Genomic DNA, 14,159 nt, shown 5'->3' on the forward strand with positions numbered 1-14,159 from the left:
GCCGAAGCGCTGTGTCTCTTTTCAGCTGGCGATACACCTTTCCTCGATCCTTTGCGGACTTGTAAAACTGTTCCTGATCAGAATCAAAAACGCTCACGCTAATACACAAGCACCCGTGTCTCGCCAAAGCTGACAAATAAACAGACGGACAAGCCGCACTGCACGTGTGAACAGGGGAATGAGCGAGCGAGCGGGGATAGGGCGCCTCCTGCGCTTAAAAGCTTACAGCACCTGGTATTCCCAGGCGGTCTCCCATCCAAGTACTAACCAGGCCCATCCCTGTTTAGCTTCCGAGATCAGACGAGATCAGGCGTGCTCAAGGGGGTGTGGCCGTAAGCGAGAGCAAGGCTCGCTGGCACCCTTCTTATTGAGAGGACAGCTCCGTCACCTCTTTTACGACGCTGCTTTTTTCCCTTGCGTTTTTCTCTTCTTCCCACATTCTCTCTCTCTTCACTGCCTTCGTCCCCGCTCTATTTCACTTCAGCCTTTCACTCTTGCTTCCTTCCAATGAGGACGGAGCTGCGGGAGAAAGGGCGCTATAGAGGATCGCTGTGGAGAGCTGCTGCTGTGCTTTGACATCTGAGCTCTGTGGAAAACGATCTCAATACAATTCTGAAAAACGCGACTCTCCGAACGCCAGCCGAACAAGTCTCCACAGCCGAAGCGCTGTGTCTCTTTTCAGCTGGCGATACACCTTTCCTCGATCCTTTGCGGACTTGTAAAACTGTTCCTGATCAGAATAAAAAACGCTCACGCTAATACACAAGCACCCGCGTCTCGCCAAAGCTGACAAACAAACAGACGGACAAGCCGCACTGCACGTGTGAACAGGGGAATGAGCGAGCGAGCGGGGATAGGGCACCTCCTGCGCTTAAAAGCTTACAGCACCTGGTATTCCCAGGCGGTCTCCCATCCAAGTACTAAACAGGCCCATCCCTGTTTAGCTTCCGAGATCAGACGAGATCAGGTGTGCTCAAGGGGGTGTGGCCGTAAGCGAGAGCAAGGCTCGCTGGCACCCTTCTTAATGAGAGGACAGCTCCGTCACCTCTTTTACGACGGTGCTTTTTTTCCCTTGCGTTTTTCTCTTCTTTCCACGTTCTCTCTCTTCACTGCCTTTGTCCCGCTCTATTTCACTTCAGCCTTTCACTCTTGCTTCCTTCCAATGAGGACGGAGCTGCGGGAGAAAGGGCGCTATAGAGGATCCCTGTGGAGAGCTGCTGCTGTGCTTTGACATCTGAGCTCTGTGGAAAACGATCTCAATACAATTCTGAAAAACGCGACTCTCCGAACGCCAGCCGAACAAGTCTCCACAGCCGAAGCGCTGTGTCTCCTTTCAGCTGGCGATAAACCTTTCCTCGATCCTTTGCGGACTTGTAAAACTGTTCCTGATCAGAATCAAAAACGCTCACGCTAATACACAAGCACCCGTGTCTCGCCAAAGCTGACAAATAAACAGACGGACAAGCCGAACTGCACGTGTGAACAGGGGAATGAGCGAGCGAGCGGGGATAGGGCGCCTCCTGCGCTTAAAAGCTTACAGCACCTGGTATTCCCAGGCGGTCTCCCATCCCAGTACTAACCAGGCCCATCCCTGTTTAGCTTCCGAGATCAGACGAGATCAGGCGTGCTCAAGGGGGTGTGGCCATAAGCAAGAGCAAGGCTCGCTGGCACCCTTCTTATTGAGAGGACAGCTCCGTCACCTCTTTTACGACGCTGCTTTTTTTCCCTTGCGTTTTTCTCTTCTTCCCACGTTCTCTCTCTCTTCACTGCCTTTGTCCCCGCTCTATTTCACTTCAGCCTTTCACTCTTGCTTCCTTCCAATGAGGACGGAGCTGCGGGAGAAAGGGCGCTATAGAGGATCGCTGTGGAGAGCTGCTGCTCTGCTTTGACATCTGAGCTCTGTGGAAAACGATCTCAATACAATTCTGAAAAACGCGACTCTCCGAACGCCAGCCGAACAAGTCTCCGCAGCCGAAGCGCTGTGTCTCTTTTCAGCTAGCGATAAACCTTTCCTCGATCCTTTGCGGACTTGTAAAACTGTTCCTGATCAGAATAAAAAACGCTCACGCTAATACACAAGCACCCGTGTCTCGCCAAAGCTGACAAATAAACAGACGGACAAGCCGCACTGCACGTGTGAACAGGGGAATGAGCGAACGAGCGGGGATAGGGCGCCTCCTGCGCTTAAAAGCTTACAGCACCTGGTATTCCCAGGCGGTCTCCCATCCAAGTACTAACCAGGCCCATCCCTGTTTAGCTTCCGAGATCAGACGAGATCAGGCGTGCTCAAGGGGGTGTGGCCGTAAGCGAGAGCAAGGCTCGCTGGCACCCTTCTTATTGAGAGGACAGCTCCGTCACCTCTTTTACGACGCTGCTTTTTTTCCCTTGCGTTTTTCTCTTCTTCCCACGTTCTCTCTCTCTTCACTGCCTTCGTCCCCGCTCTATTTCACTTCAGCCTTTCACTCTTGCTTCCTTCCAATGAGGACGGAGCAGCGGGAGAAAGGGCGCTATAGAGGATCGCTGTGGAGAGCTGCTGCTGTGCTTTGACATCTGAGCTCTGTGGAAAACGATCTCAATACAATTCTGAAAAACGCGACTCTCCGAACGCCAGCCGAACAAGTCTCCACAGCCGAAGCGCTGTGTCTCTTTTCAGCTGGTGATAAACCTTTCCTCGATGCTTTGCGGACTTGTAAAACTGTTCATGATCAGAATAAAAAACGCTCACGCTAATACACAAGCACCCGTGTTTCGCCAAAGCTGACAAATAAACAGAAGGACAAGCTGCACTGCACGTGTGAACAAGGGAATGAGCGAGCGAGCGGGGATAGGGCGCCTCCTGCGCTTAAAACCTTTCTGAATTCTGAGTACGTACGGGATCCTCGGCCTTGCGCTTATAACAAACTCCAAGTCCCTTTGCAGACAACAGCAGTTGTCACATTATTGTCTCTGAGGATGTGCGACAATGGCCAAGGAGAGCCCCGATCTGAGCTTGCGCTCACTTTTTGACCAAGACACAGATGTGTGCTGATTGGTTGAGAGGTTGGCGGGCATTGGAGACCCACGTGGTATTACCACGCCCTGCCAGTCCCTGATTGGTTGATCAAGGTGAGATATGAGTCACTTACTCTTGACACTTAGGAATGCAGTCCAGATGTCCATTTGGCACTCCCTAGACAGATAGGCGCCAATGGATGACCATTGATCATGATAGCCAGGCTTAGCTAAGTGCATCCCCATCTGGGAGCTGTCCCTTACCAAAAGAAAACATCTTAAATCAGCCTGCATGAATACTTTCTCTGTGGCTGCACCACAGAGATGGAAGGTGAGATGGGGCCTCATTTAGGACAGCATACCACCACTTAATTCTGTCTTATTAACAAGCATTGCCACTACAACGGCATCTCTCCTGTCAAACTTCCTCCTGACTTGTTTGACAGGATCTGGGCCGTGGTGAACAGTGGGAAAGACGCCCTGTGGAGAGTGAGGAACATGGGGCTGTTCAAAGGCATCGAGGTCCCAGTCAAGGCAGCAGGTAGCCTGGCCCTGTTCATCACCCGAGAGAACTATTACCTCAGAGATCTGTGGAGAGAAAGGAGGGAGGAAGCAGAAAATCTGCGGGAAATAGAGAGCATAGGTCAATATCTCAAGAAACTGTGAAAAACATCATCATGTTTAAGTAAAGAATGTGATTTACACCAGAAAAAAAGAAATTGTTACTATGTAACTGGTACCGTGTTAAAATGTAATGAGATGTGATCATATATACTGTTTTAAGTATGTATATTAATGTAAAGCTTTCTAATTTGTGATGTCCTGTATTTTTTTGTGAAAAGAAAATAAAGTTCTTAAAAAATCGATTCACCCAGGGCGAGGCTTGGCCATTGCACTCCGGCTGTGCTGACCCCTGCGGATTCCCCAAATGTGGGAATCTTGACTGCATTATTTCTGGTAGTGGGGGACTGCGTTCGCGCTCTCCCCTGATGTGCTTGGTCCAATATCGGATACGGAAGAGTTACGACACCACGTGCTGCGATAGGATCCCAGTTCGAAAGGAGTCGATGCCACTGCTGGTTCCCGGTTTCTTTTAGTTAGAGGTCCGGAGAAACATTTCAAGCTGGTTACACTACTCCTTCCGGACATTCATTCCCTTTTCAAAGTCAGTCGTTTTGCTGTAGTCTGCATTATTTAGGCTGATTATTGAGGTTAGCCTTTATTTGGTCATGGGGGCCTCGGTACTGTATGCTAATTCTCAAGACAGTTTCACCCGTTTTCTGATTGCTAGGTTCTGTACCAGTGCAGACATGTCAAACAGTGAATGGCTGTACCTCTATTGTATCCATGTTCAATGAATGAAATCAGTAATAAATGAATATATGTATAGTTATACGATAAACAAGTGGTTTATCGACTCATCTTCATTTGCAGATTTAGAGGCAGCTTCGATATTCGTTTTACAAACGTTTTTTTTTTTTTATATGGGTCACACACATGCCATAGCAACAAAACATCTCTAGAGATGAGGCTATAGATCACCTTTCCATCCTCCAGGTTTTCTTCCCAAAGCCTACGGCACCAACGGCGACCCCTGCTGGCCGAGAGAGCAAAAGCTTGCAGCACCAGGTATTCCCAGGAAGTCTCCCATCCAAGTATTAACCAGGCCCAACCCTGCTTAGCTTCCAAGATCAGACGAGATTGGGCACATTCAGGGTGGTGTGGCCGCAAGCAAAAGTCATGGCGCCTAACTTGCTACTTGAAGCTGTGTGTGGCTGGGGCTCTGTGCCCCCCGAGTTGGACTGAAGGATCGTTCGTGTGCAACTCTTTGGAAAGGAGCCTCTTTCCAAATTGCATTGCGTACCTGGATGTTGGCGAATGTGTTCCCTTGTGTTGGCTTGTCCTGCACTGGAGGAGAACAAACAAACTGCACGGAGGAGCACAAGGCAAGTCTTCACAAGACAAAAACCTCCAGTGCACAGCACTCTGAAAACATTTCTGGGCTGTCGCGTGTTTATTTCAGCACATAAAGCACACCAGTCCAACACGTCGGCCGGGCGCGCGGCGCCTCCGCCCTCTTGTGGCTTGCGGCGTCAGAGCAAGAGGCTCCTTCTCGCTGCCTTTCCGCTGTGTTGCAGAGCCCTGAGAGGGAACCTGGAGCGCACACTTTGTGGGGGGCGCTCTGCCCCCGGTCTCTTGCGCGAGTACTAAATCTCACGGCGCCAGCCAGCGGCCAGGAGACAAATACAATATCGCGGGACAGGGGGGCCTCGTCATTGATTGTTACATATGAGACGGGGATTAGGAGGAGACCCCGACTGATTGGTAAAGGGGAACACTAAAAGACCGACAAATGACTCGTTCCCACCGGAGCTGAATGTACCTGCATGTGTCGTGTCGTCTACTTCCCCCGCCCCGCTGTGTTTGCTGTATTGTCTTTGAAGCCGGCCCCCGAGACGAGACGGGCTGTTCCTGTGCCCCAATTAACACTTTACAGGTGCCATTCCCCGGCATTGTGGCCATTGTCGGTGGTCACACGCGATAAGATGAGGTGGAGAAGAGCGGGGCATGCCCAGCGCGAGACATTCAAGGAGGGGGCTGTGCGAGGTGAGGTGCGACACGCCGGAGCCCCGACGCTGCTAATGCGGAACACTTGTTGAACTGGCATTGAAAGGACGTGTGCGCACGGAGCGAGCCTTCCCTGCGGCGGAGCGTGGAAACTTTCTCCCCGCGCTACAGGAGTTGTGTGCGCTGCAGCGGTGCCGAGAGAACAGCACAGAAGACAGCAGGCTCTGGAGAGCGGGTAAGAGATGGAGCCTTGTGGGCAGGCGAGCAGGCCCGTTTTTTGGAAATTGCTGAAAAGGCTCCGGTGTTTGTTCGGTGTATGGCAGGTGCACGACGCGAGCTTGCGTAGCGATCTGCCGGTCTGGTGTTATGCAAATGAGGCCAAATTGCGTCCCGGGAAATGCTGCGAATGTGCATTGGTGACTGCAGATGTGTAGGAAACGGCGCGCTCGTTTTCTCGTTTTGCCCACCCAAATTGAGCACGGATACAATAGAGGTACAGCCATTCACTGTTTGACATGTGTGCACTGGAGGTTTTTGTCTTGTGAAGACTTGCCTTGTGCTCCTCCGAGCAGTTTGTTTGTTCTCCTCCAGTGCGGGACAAGCCAACACAAGGGAGCACATTCGCCAACATCCAGGTACGCAATGCAATTTGGAAAGCAGCTCCTTTCCAAAGAGTTGCACACGAACGATACTTCAGTCAAGCTCGGGGGGCACGGAACCCCAGCCACACACAGCTTCAAGTAGCGAGTCAGGTGCTATTACTTTCGCCTGCGGCCACACCACCCTGAACGCGTCTGATCTCTGAAGCTAAGTAGGGTCAGGCCTGGTTAGTGCTTGCATGGGAGACTGCCTGGGAATACCAGGTGCTGCAAGCTTTTGCTCTCTCGGCCAGCAGGGGTCACCGTTGGTGCCTTAGGCTTTGGGAAGAAAACCTGGAGGATGGAAAGGTGATCTATAGCCTCATTTCTAGAGATGTTTTGTTGCTATGGCATGAGTGTGACCCATATAAAAAAAAACCCATTTGTAAAACGAATATCGAATCTGCCTCTAAATCTGCAAATGAAGATGAGTCGATAAACCACTTGTTTTTCGTATAACTATTCATATATTCATTTATTACTGATTTCATTAATTGAGCAGGGATACAATAGAGGTACAGCCATTCACTGTTTGACATGTCTGCTCTGGTACAGAACCTAGCAATCAGAAAACGGGTGAAACTGTCTTGAGAATTAGCATACAGTACCGAGGCCCCCATGACCAAATAAAGGCTAACCTCGATAATCAGCCTAAATAATGCAGACTACAGCAAAACGACTGACTTTGAAAAGGGAATGAATGTCCGGAAGGAGTAGTGCAACGAGCTTGAAATGCTTCTCCGGACCTCTAACTAAAAGAAACCGAGAACCAGCAGTGGAATCGACTCCCTTCGAACTGGGATCGTATCGCAGCTCATGGTGTCGTAACTCTTCCGTATCCGATATTGGACCAAGCACATCAGGGGAGAGCGCGAACGCAGTCCCCCACTACCAGAAATTATGCAGTCGAGATTCCCACATTTGGGGAATTCGCAGGGGTCAGCACAGCCGGAGTGCAATGGCCGAGCCTCGCCCTGGGTGAACCGATTTAGATTTTTATGAACTTTATTTTCTTTTCACAAAAAAAATACAGGACATCACAAATTAGAAAGCTTTACATTAATATACATACTTAAAACAGTATATATGATCACATCTCATTACATTTTGACACGGTACCAGTTAAATAGCAACAATTTCTTTTTTTCTGGTTCAAATCACATTCTTTACTTAAACATGATAATGTTTTTCACAGTTTCTTGAGATATTGACCTATGCTCTCTATTTCCCACAGATTTTCTGCTTCGTAGCTTCGTAGCAATATCTGGGACAGACTTCCCCCCTGAGGGTAGCGGCCTGTACATTATTTCCCTTCTGAGTCTTTCCTGCTTCCCACCCCATAGAAATTGAAACATCAATCTCCTCAGCGCCGCCGCAACACGGTGTTGGATTGGGAAGGTAGAAGCCAGAAAATTCAAGACAGGCAAGAGGTCGGCTTTGATGACCAGCACCTTCCCTGTCATGGTGAGGTCTCGGTCCTTCCATTGCATCAGTTTTTTGTTTAAGATTGGCAAATTGTTCTGCCAATTTACTGTTCCTATCTCTTCTCCAAAATACACCCCCAGGACCTTAATTCTCTTCTCTTGCAGCCTGAGATCATGTCCTTCTTTTGGCTCCCTCCAGTTCTGATAAAAAATCTCACTCTTAGATTTGTTAATTTTTGCAGAGGAAGCCAAAGAGAACTGATCACAACACTGCAGTGCTCTGCTAATTGAGGCATTGTCAGAGAGGAGGATGGTGACGTCATCCATGTATAGAGACGTCTTTACCTCCGTTTCTTTCACAGCGCCGTGCACCTTTTCATTGCTCTCGCTTTCAGAGCCTCCGCGCGGCACACGAAAAAAAATCAATATCAGGACGCGCATTGAAGTGAAAGCAGGAAGCGCTGCGACATGCACTGTGCACACTAAGAGGTGAGTGGGTCTGTTCATTGGTGTATTGGAGTAATTTTTTTTACAGCAGCTGCATCCGGAAAATTGTGCTTTTTACTTTTTATTTGTACAACAAAAATACATACAATACAAACAAGAGCACATATAACGTATCAAGAAAATCGCCAGGGGTTCATGCTATAATACAATTACATTTTATGAAACACGATTGCACAAGGTAAATAAGAAAAGGTCCGCACACCCAGTGGGCAGTGATTCGTCGAATATACTATATATCACATCTTTGAAAAAATAAAACATTTCCCTGGGTCAGAGATTAAATAAAACTTCACTCGCACCAAACAAATTTATATTTCTAAATATCACAACATGATCGAATTTAAGTCATTTTAATAACAATGAATAGTCACCTATGCATTGCAATATAAACATTTATATTGATTTAAATCGCGTTTAAATCGCCTTTATTTAAAACCCATAAATAAAGCTGATAGTGTTTAGACTTTTAATTATTTAAAACTGTATTATAGCAGCACAATGCACAATGCAACGTAAATCGCTATCTTTGTCTTCTGCGTAATAATGTTCACCTCTCTGTCCAGCAAATTAACAATAGTAATAATAATGAACTTTATTGTATATGGCGCCTTTAAAGGTGGCTCCTCAAAGCGCTTTACAGGATAAAAACAATAACAACATTATTGTTAGGCTGGGCAAACGATTTTTTTTTTAAAGAAATACAAAATGAGATATAATGATGTGTTCCGGCTTAGACATTAACGAAGAGCATAACAAAGGTCATAAAGGTCATAAATTATATTAATTTTGGAACATCAACATATTATGTAAACTGTATGTTGCTGTTATTGGTATTTTAAAGAAAAAAATACTGTAAAATCCTGGGTTCGGTACAATGATTCAGGCATTCATGTGAAGGACAACAGAGCTTTCACTGGCTCAAAAAGACAAAAAGAATAACGGACACAGCGCGAGCCTGCATTCTCTCCTCAGCCGTCCACACCACACTTTTCCCTGGGTCAGATTTTAAATAAAACTTCACTTGCACCAAACAAATTACCACACACTGAACACTGAACATGTTAACCCAAATATGTCTCACAATACTTTTATGGTACATTACTTTGCTAAAATGTATTTAAAAATAAAAACGATTACAAACGCCAGCAGAGAGAGAGACACACACACAGTTCTTCATTGTCAAAAAGTAATTGTTTTTTACTTTTTCAGCACCCAGACAAACGCAAACGCGTTATTAATGAAATGTTTTTATTCATTCTTAATCAAACTCACAAGTTGTCATCTGCTGTTGAAGCTCTGTGAGACTAGACTCACACATGGCTAGACTTGACTCGGCTCTGGCTTTCCCATCTATACCGATGCACTGCAAGTACAACCCCCCTCTCTGCGGGAGTGCTGGCTGTGACGAATTAAACCTGTTTCACAGGTATTTTCAAAGTAGAAGGGGGCGAGATTTCCAGCAAAAGACACCTCCCCCCCTTCAAAACCCAGTAAGTACAGTACTTACTAGTTAAGAAAGCTAGGCTCCTCAATGAAATCGCTTTAACATGCTAATGCATTGGTGTATTGGAGTAAGTAAAAAGACAAGGGACATTCTTCCTCCCCCCACATTCTCAGAGTAGAATAGAATTTTCCTTTGACAAAACAAGGCTCGCCAGATAATGTGAATCGAAACCTGTTTTTCTAGCTTTTAAAGTCGTGCAATGTGTAAGCAAGAACACATCATTATTTCTTACATATGAAAAATACATAATATAGCTCCCAAACAAACACAAACGTGTTTTTAATAAAATGCTTTTGTTCACTCATAATCTGACAATTTCAGGAAGACTAAGGAAGGACTAAGGAAATTGTCATCTGTTGTTGTGGCTGTCAATGTTGGATTAAAAAAAACACGTTGCCCGATGTTAGTTGCATTGATTGAAAAATAATTTTAGTTCGAGAGACTGGATAAGTAATTCAAGTGTTTTTTTTAACTTCCTGAAAAACAAGTAATAAAACTAAATTCAATTTAAAGGTCTTTATTAACATGACAGATGGGTGCAATCAGTGTTGGGTATTTACTTTGTAATCTGTATTGCTTGGTGATGCCACTTTTAAAGGTGATATATAAAATCAAGGCTTTAAGTTGCTTTAACTCTGCAAGTCTGAGTTCTTGTGTCCGTCCTATCTGAGACCGAAAGTATTACAATATGTATCTTTATAGCAGGTGGTGTACAGCTTTTTAGTATAGATTACACTTTTCTAAAATGTATTTAAAAAATAAAAACGATTACAATCTAATCTTTCCACGTTTGATCCCAAGATCCCAAGAAAAATAAATCTAAACGGGGAGAAAGCTATGCTGAAAGTTTATTAAGATACTTAGAAGACTACACAGCCCAATTTATGTTGCATTTGTCTGATTGTGAGGCGAAACAGCCCTACACAGCCCTGTCGCAGTACACAAATATAATCATATCGTTATTAATTTCTTTAGATACGCAATTCCATATTATATTAGCAGAAAAGCTTAAAACTGCCACTATTTCACATGTTAGTTAAAGACTTCGATGCGTAAAATGTTTAGGGAGAAATCGAATTTTCTTTAAAGTACTGATTCCTGGAATCTGACTGGCTGACAGCCTTCTGAAGTAGTTCCATAATATCTGGTATACGGAAAAGAAAGTGTTGAGAAAAAAAGCCTGGATTCTCATGTATCTGATACAAGTATCTTTTAATACAGTCTTTGATGTGCTCTTGAGGATCCTTGTGATATTTTGAGCCCTGGTTGAATGATAAGTGTTGCAGTTTAAATAATTTTCGTAGTTAGAAATTATGAAACGCTCTGTTAAAAGCAAGGGAGTTTTTATGTCCATTGCAGTAAAAGAAAATGCCTGACAAAGTAGGGCTTGGACAGATTCCAAGTGCTTGTACAAATGTGCTTAAGAAATTATCCACGAAATGCTGTGGTGTTTGTCAAAGAAAAAACTAAAAGTATTTTCGTTTAAAATGACGGTTAGAAAGAATGTGGACCAGCATAATACTTTGAGTTTACAGCTTGTCCAAAGTCATTCATTATTAATACTATTAGTAATATCTTCGGTAAAGGCTTTGATGCATAAATATTTCTGATAAAGGTAGGTTGTGTACTTTTGTCCAACTTTTGTCCAAGCTCAAATGCTGTACATGAGAGGTTCCAGCATGACCTCAAATGACGCGATACACTGCGTGATACTGCATGATACTGCGTTTTAATGTGACACGCCCACCGGGGTATACCACGAAATACCCCACCCATTTTGAATGGCTGCATCTGTGTATACGTCGCTGCGACGTATTATCAACATCTAATTGCAACCGTAAAATCGACAACATTAATAAACGCATATATAACGTCGAAAACACATCTAACACAGTGCCTGAGGCTTTTTACTGTATATATCGTGGGTGCTGCAACTAGGAGTATACAGCCATCTGCACAGTGTACGAAGTAAATTATTTACGTAGTAATTAATTAATTTACTATATTTATTACTGTATTTTCTGTATTTATTACTATATGTACTATATTTATTTTACACGTGTAAATAAATTAATGTTTGGCCATTGACAAAGTACAACTATTTTTTTATTACAAGTTAAGTAAATCCTTTTGCCCAAAACTGAAGGGGCGACACTCCTCCCTCCCCCCGTGACACCAGGCCTGTCCCCATCCTATTCCATAATGTCATTATATATAATACCTTACAACAGTGACCGTTTCCTTACTAACTGCATGCGTTAAAATTGCACATCAGCTCATAGTAGGGGGCACATAGCTGCGATGTATTATCAATGTTAAATTTCAACCATAATATCGACAACATTAATAAACGCATACGTTGTGGTATATTTTCCGGTTATATACCACAATGCATTGCTAGTATTCGTTGGTCACCATTTTGGACACGTTTTTCAATCGTAGAAGAAATCCGCAAATATCTCAGCAATCCTCTTTTGACGAGTAGGTATAAATAATAATAATAATACTATCTGAATACATATAGATCTTACTTAATATTATTTTGATTAAAATAGTACGTTAATAAGCAAAAATAGGCACATAAAAATAGTGTGAGGGGGAAGATGACACAAAATCGTTTTGCCGTTTCTCTAATTATTCTTATTCTATGTTGTACTTTCAAACTTTGGGTACTCTTTAATTAGGACAGACTTTATTGCTCAACTGCTATGATGCAAGCCAAATTTTATACGTTTATTATAGCTTTGAGCTTAGTTAACCTTAATGGTTCATTTTTGAGATTATACTAAAGAAGATATTAATCATCATTTATTTGGGTAGTAATATTATATAATTTTCTCCTAGCTGCGGTGCTGAAGTCCCACCCTACCTTTAAAGAAATAAAGGAACACACAATGTGTTACTTGAAGAATGCATATGCAAGGCAGGGGGCCAGGAGATCTGGACACTGAAAATAATAGGTTTCTGGTTATAACTGTTAGGACAATTAGACAGGGTTTGCAAATGGTGGACAAAAATCGTCTTAACTTTCATTGTAATATTTTTTTTCTTGGAAATATAGAAGTTGTACATTTTAAAATCTGTATTGTAATGTATAATAGGCCTCTACCCATATACGTATAATAGTCCTCTAAAATTATCCGTATAATAGACTTCTAACCATATACGTATAATTGACCTCTAAAGTTATCCGTATAATAGACCTCTAACCATATACGTATAATAGTCCTCTAAAGTTATCCTGAACTCCAATCATATATGTATAATAGTGCTCTAAATTTATCCGTATAATAGAACTCCAACCATTTATGTATAATGAACACCTTATCATAGACGTATAACAATAGACATATATTAGAATTTCATTCTAGACGAATTGCGGACCACATTTAGACGTCTAAGGTATGCGTTTAATAGACGTATATTATACGTCTTTTGCCCACTGGGCCGTCGTCCATGTGACTGGATATAAAAATAACTGATTCATTTTTAACCGGTCTCTGGAAGCTTAGATGTGACTATTTTTCCTTCCTTATTTCTTCATTCCCATGAATTTACTCTGTATTAGAGGAAACGCGAAAGTGGGAAACTGCAGACATTCTTCGTGAGTGGTGGATTGTGGTCAGTGAGCATCTGCATATCTCTAAGTCAGTTCCACAAGCTGTTCTGTTGGGGATGTAGCTCAATTGTAGAGTGCATGCTTTGCATGTATGAGGTCCTGTGTTCAATCCCTGGCATCTCCAAGTGTTTCATATTACTGTGCTCACATCGCAATCTTCTGTTGTGTGAGAACTCCTTGTCTGTGTTTATAGACAGCTAGGTTTACACAATTAAATTTAGACACACTCGAAGTGCTACAGTGTTCTCAGTGTTGTTTTAAATGTAACTCCAAAACATTTCGTTCTGTTCTTCACACTTGTCATGGCTTTTGCAGAAAACACCCTTTGAATTTCTTGAGAGATCATTCAGCGAGTGAGTCCTTCCTCTGGACTCCGCACTAAGCTGAAAGCTGCACAAACTCCTCATTGCATGTCCTGTACTCTTACAAGCGCTCTCGTGTAGATGTGGAGCACAGTTATAAGGACACTTTGAACTTTTTCCGTTTGAAACGGAAAATGCAAATGATCATGAAAAGTATTGATCGTATAAAATATCCATGGTACAACTCGAGAAAGAACTGAAGGACTACACAACAACTTTTGATGATTACAAGTTACTTTAAGAAATACAACCATCCGCACATGGGCTTGGATCCTGAACGCTTAAGTTGAAAGAGCAAAAGCGAAGGATGACCTGTAAACTCTCTTCATTGTCTTAAAGTTTATAAAATAAAACAATATCTTACTTTCTTAATAATTTCTTACTGTTTATAGACGATTTATTGAATTTTTGCAAAATCTCATTTACAAACTTTTTTCTGTTAAATTGTTATTCACATACTCGAATGTAGATAAACGTTATTGTCTTCCGGGTGTGTGCCCATTTCTCAAAAAAAATATTTGTTAGTCTGTTGGGAGGCTGCACAAG

General features: G+C 43.5%; 1 protein-coding gene and 7 non-coding genes across 8 annotated transcripts in view; 1 reads left to right on the top strand and 7 right to left on the bottom strand.

Annotated features, from left to right (window-relative positions):
* Nucleotides 1-14,159, bottom strand: part of LOC138242792 (zinc finger protein 271-like) — a 781,993-nt gene that overhangs the window by 369,372 nt on the left and 398,462 nt on the right. The window lies entirely within an intron of this gene.
* Nucleotides 220-338, bottom strand: LOC138243955 (5S ribosomal RNA). Its single transcript, XR_011192569.1, has one exon. It is a non-coding gene; the product is annotated as a 5S ribosomal RNA (ribosomal RNA).
* On the bottom strand, nucleotides 877-995 carry LOC138244827 (5S ribosomal RNA). Its single transcript, XR_011193442.1, has one exon. It is a non-coding gene; the product is annotated as a 5S ribosomal RNA (ribosomal RNA).
* On the bottom strand, nucleotides 1,532-1,650 carry LOC138244973 (5S ribosomal RNA). The gene has a single exon (XR_011193590.1). It is a non-coding gene; the product is annotated as a 5S ribosomal RNA (ribosomal RNA).
* Nucleotides 2,190-2,308, bottom strand: LOC138243956 (5S ribosomal RNA). The gene has a single exon (XR_011192570.1). It is a non-coding gene; the product is annotated as a 5S ribosomal RNA (ribosomal RNA).
* Nucleotides 3,816-3,980, top strand: LOC138243674 (U1 spliceosomal RNA). Its single transcript, XR_011192319.1, has one exon. It is a non-coding gene; the product is annotated as a U1 spliceosomal RNA (small nuclear RNA).
* LOC138217795 (5S ribosomal RNA) lies at nucleotides 4,606-4,724 on the bottom strand. Its single transcript, XR_011181441.1, has one exon. It is a non-coding gene; the product is annotated as a 5S ribosomal RNA (ribosomal RNA).
* LOC138243549 (U1 spliceosomal RNA) lies at nucleotides 7,058-7,228 on the bottom strand. Its single transcript, XR_011192204.1, has one exon. It is a non-coding gene; the product is annotated as a U1 spliceosomal RNA (small nuclear RNA).

This window comes from Lepisosteus oculatus, chromosome 14, assembly GCF_040954835.1.
Source record: "Lepisosteus oculatus isolate fLepOcu1 chromosome 14, fLepOcu1.hap2, whole genome shotgun sequence".
Taxonomy (NCBI): Eukaryota; Metazoa; Chordata; class Actinopteri; order Semionotiformes; family Lepisosteidae; genus Lepisosteus; species Lepisosteus oculatus.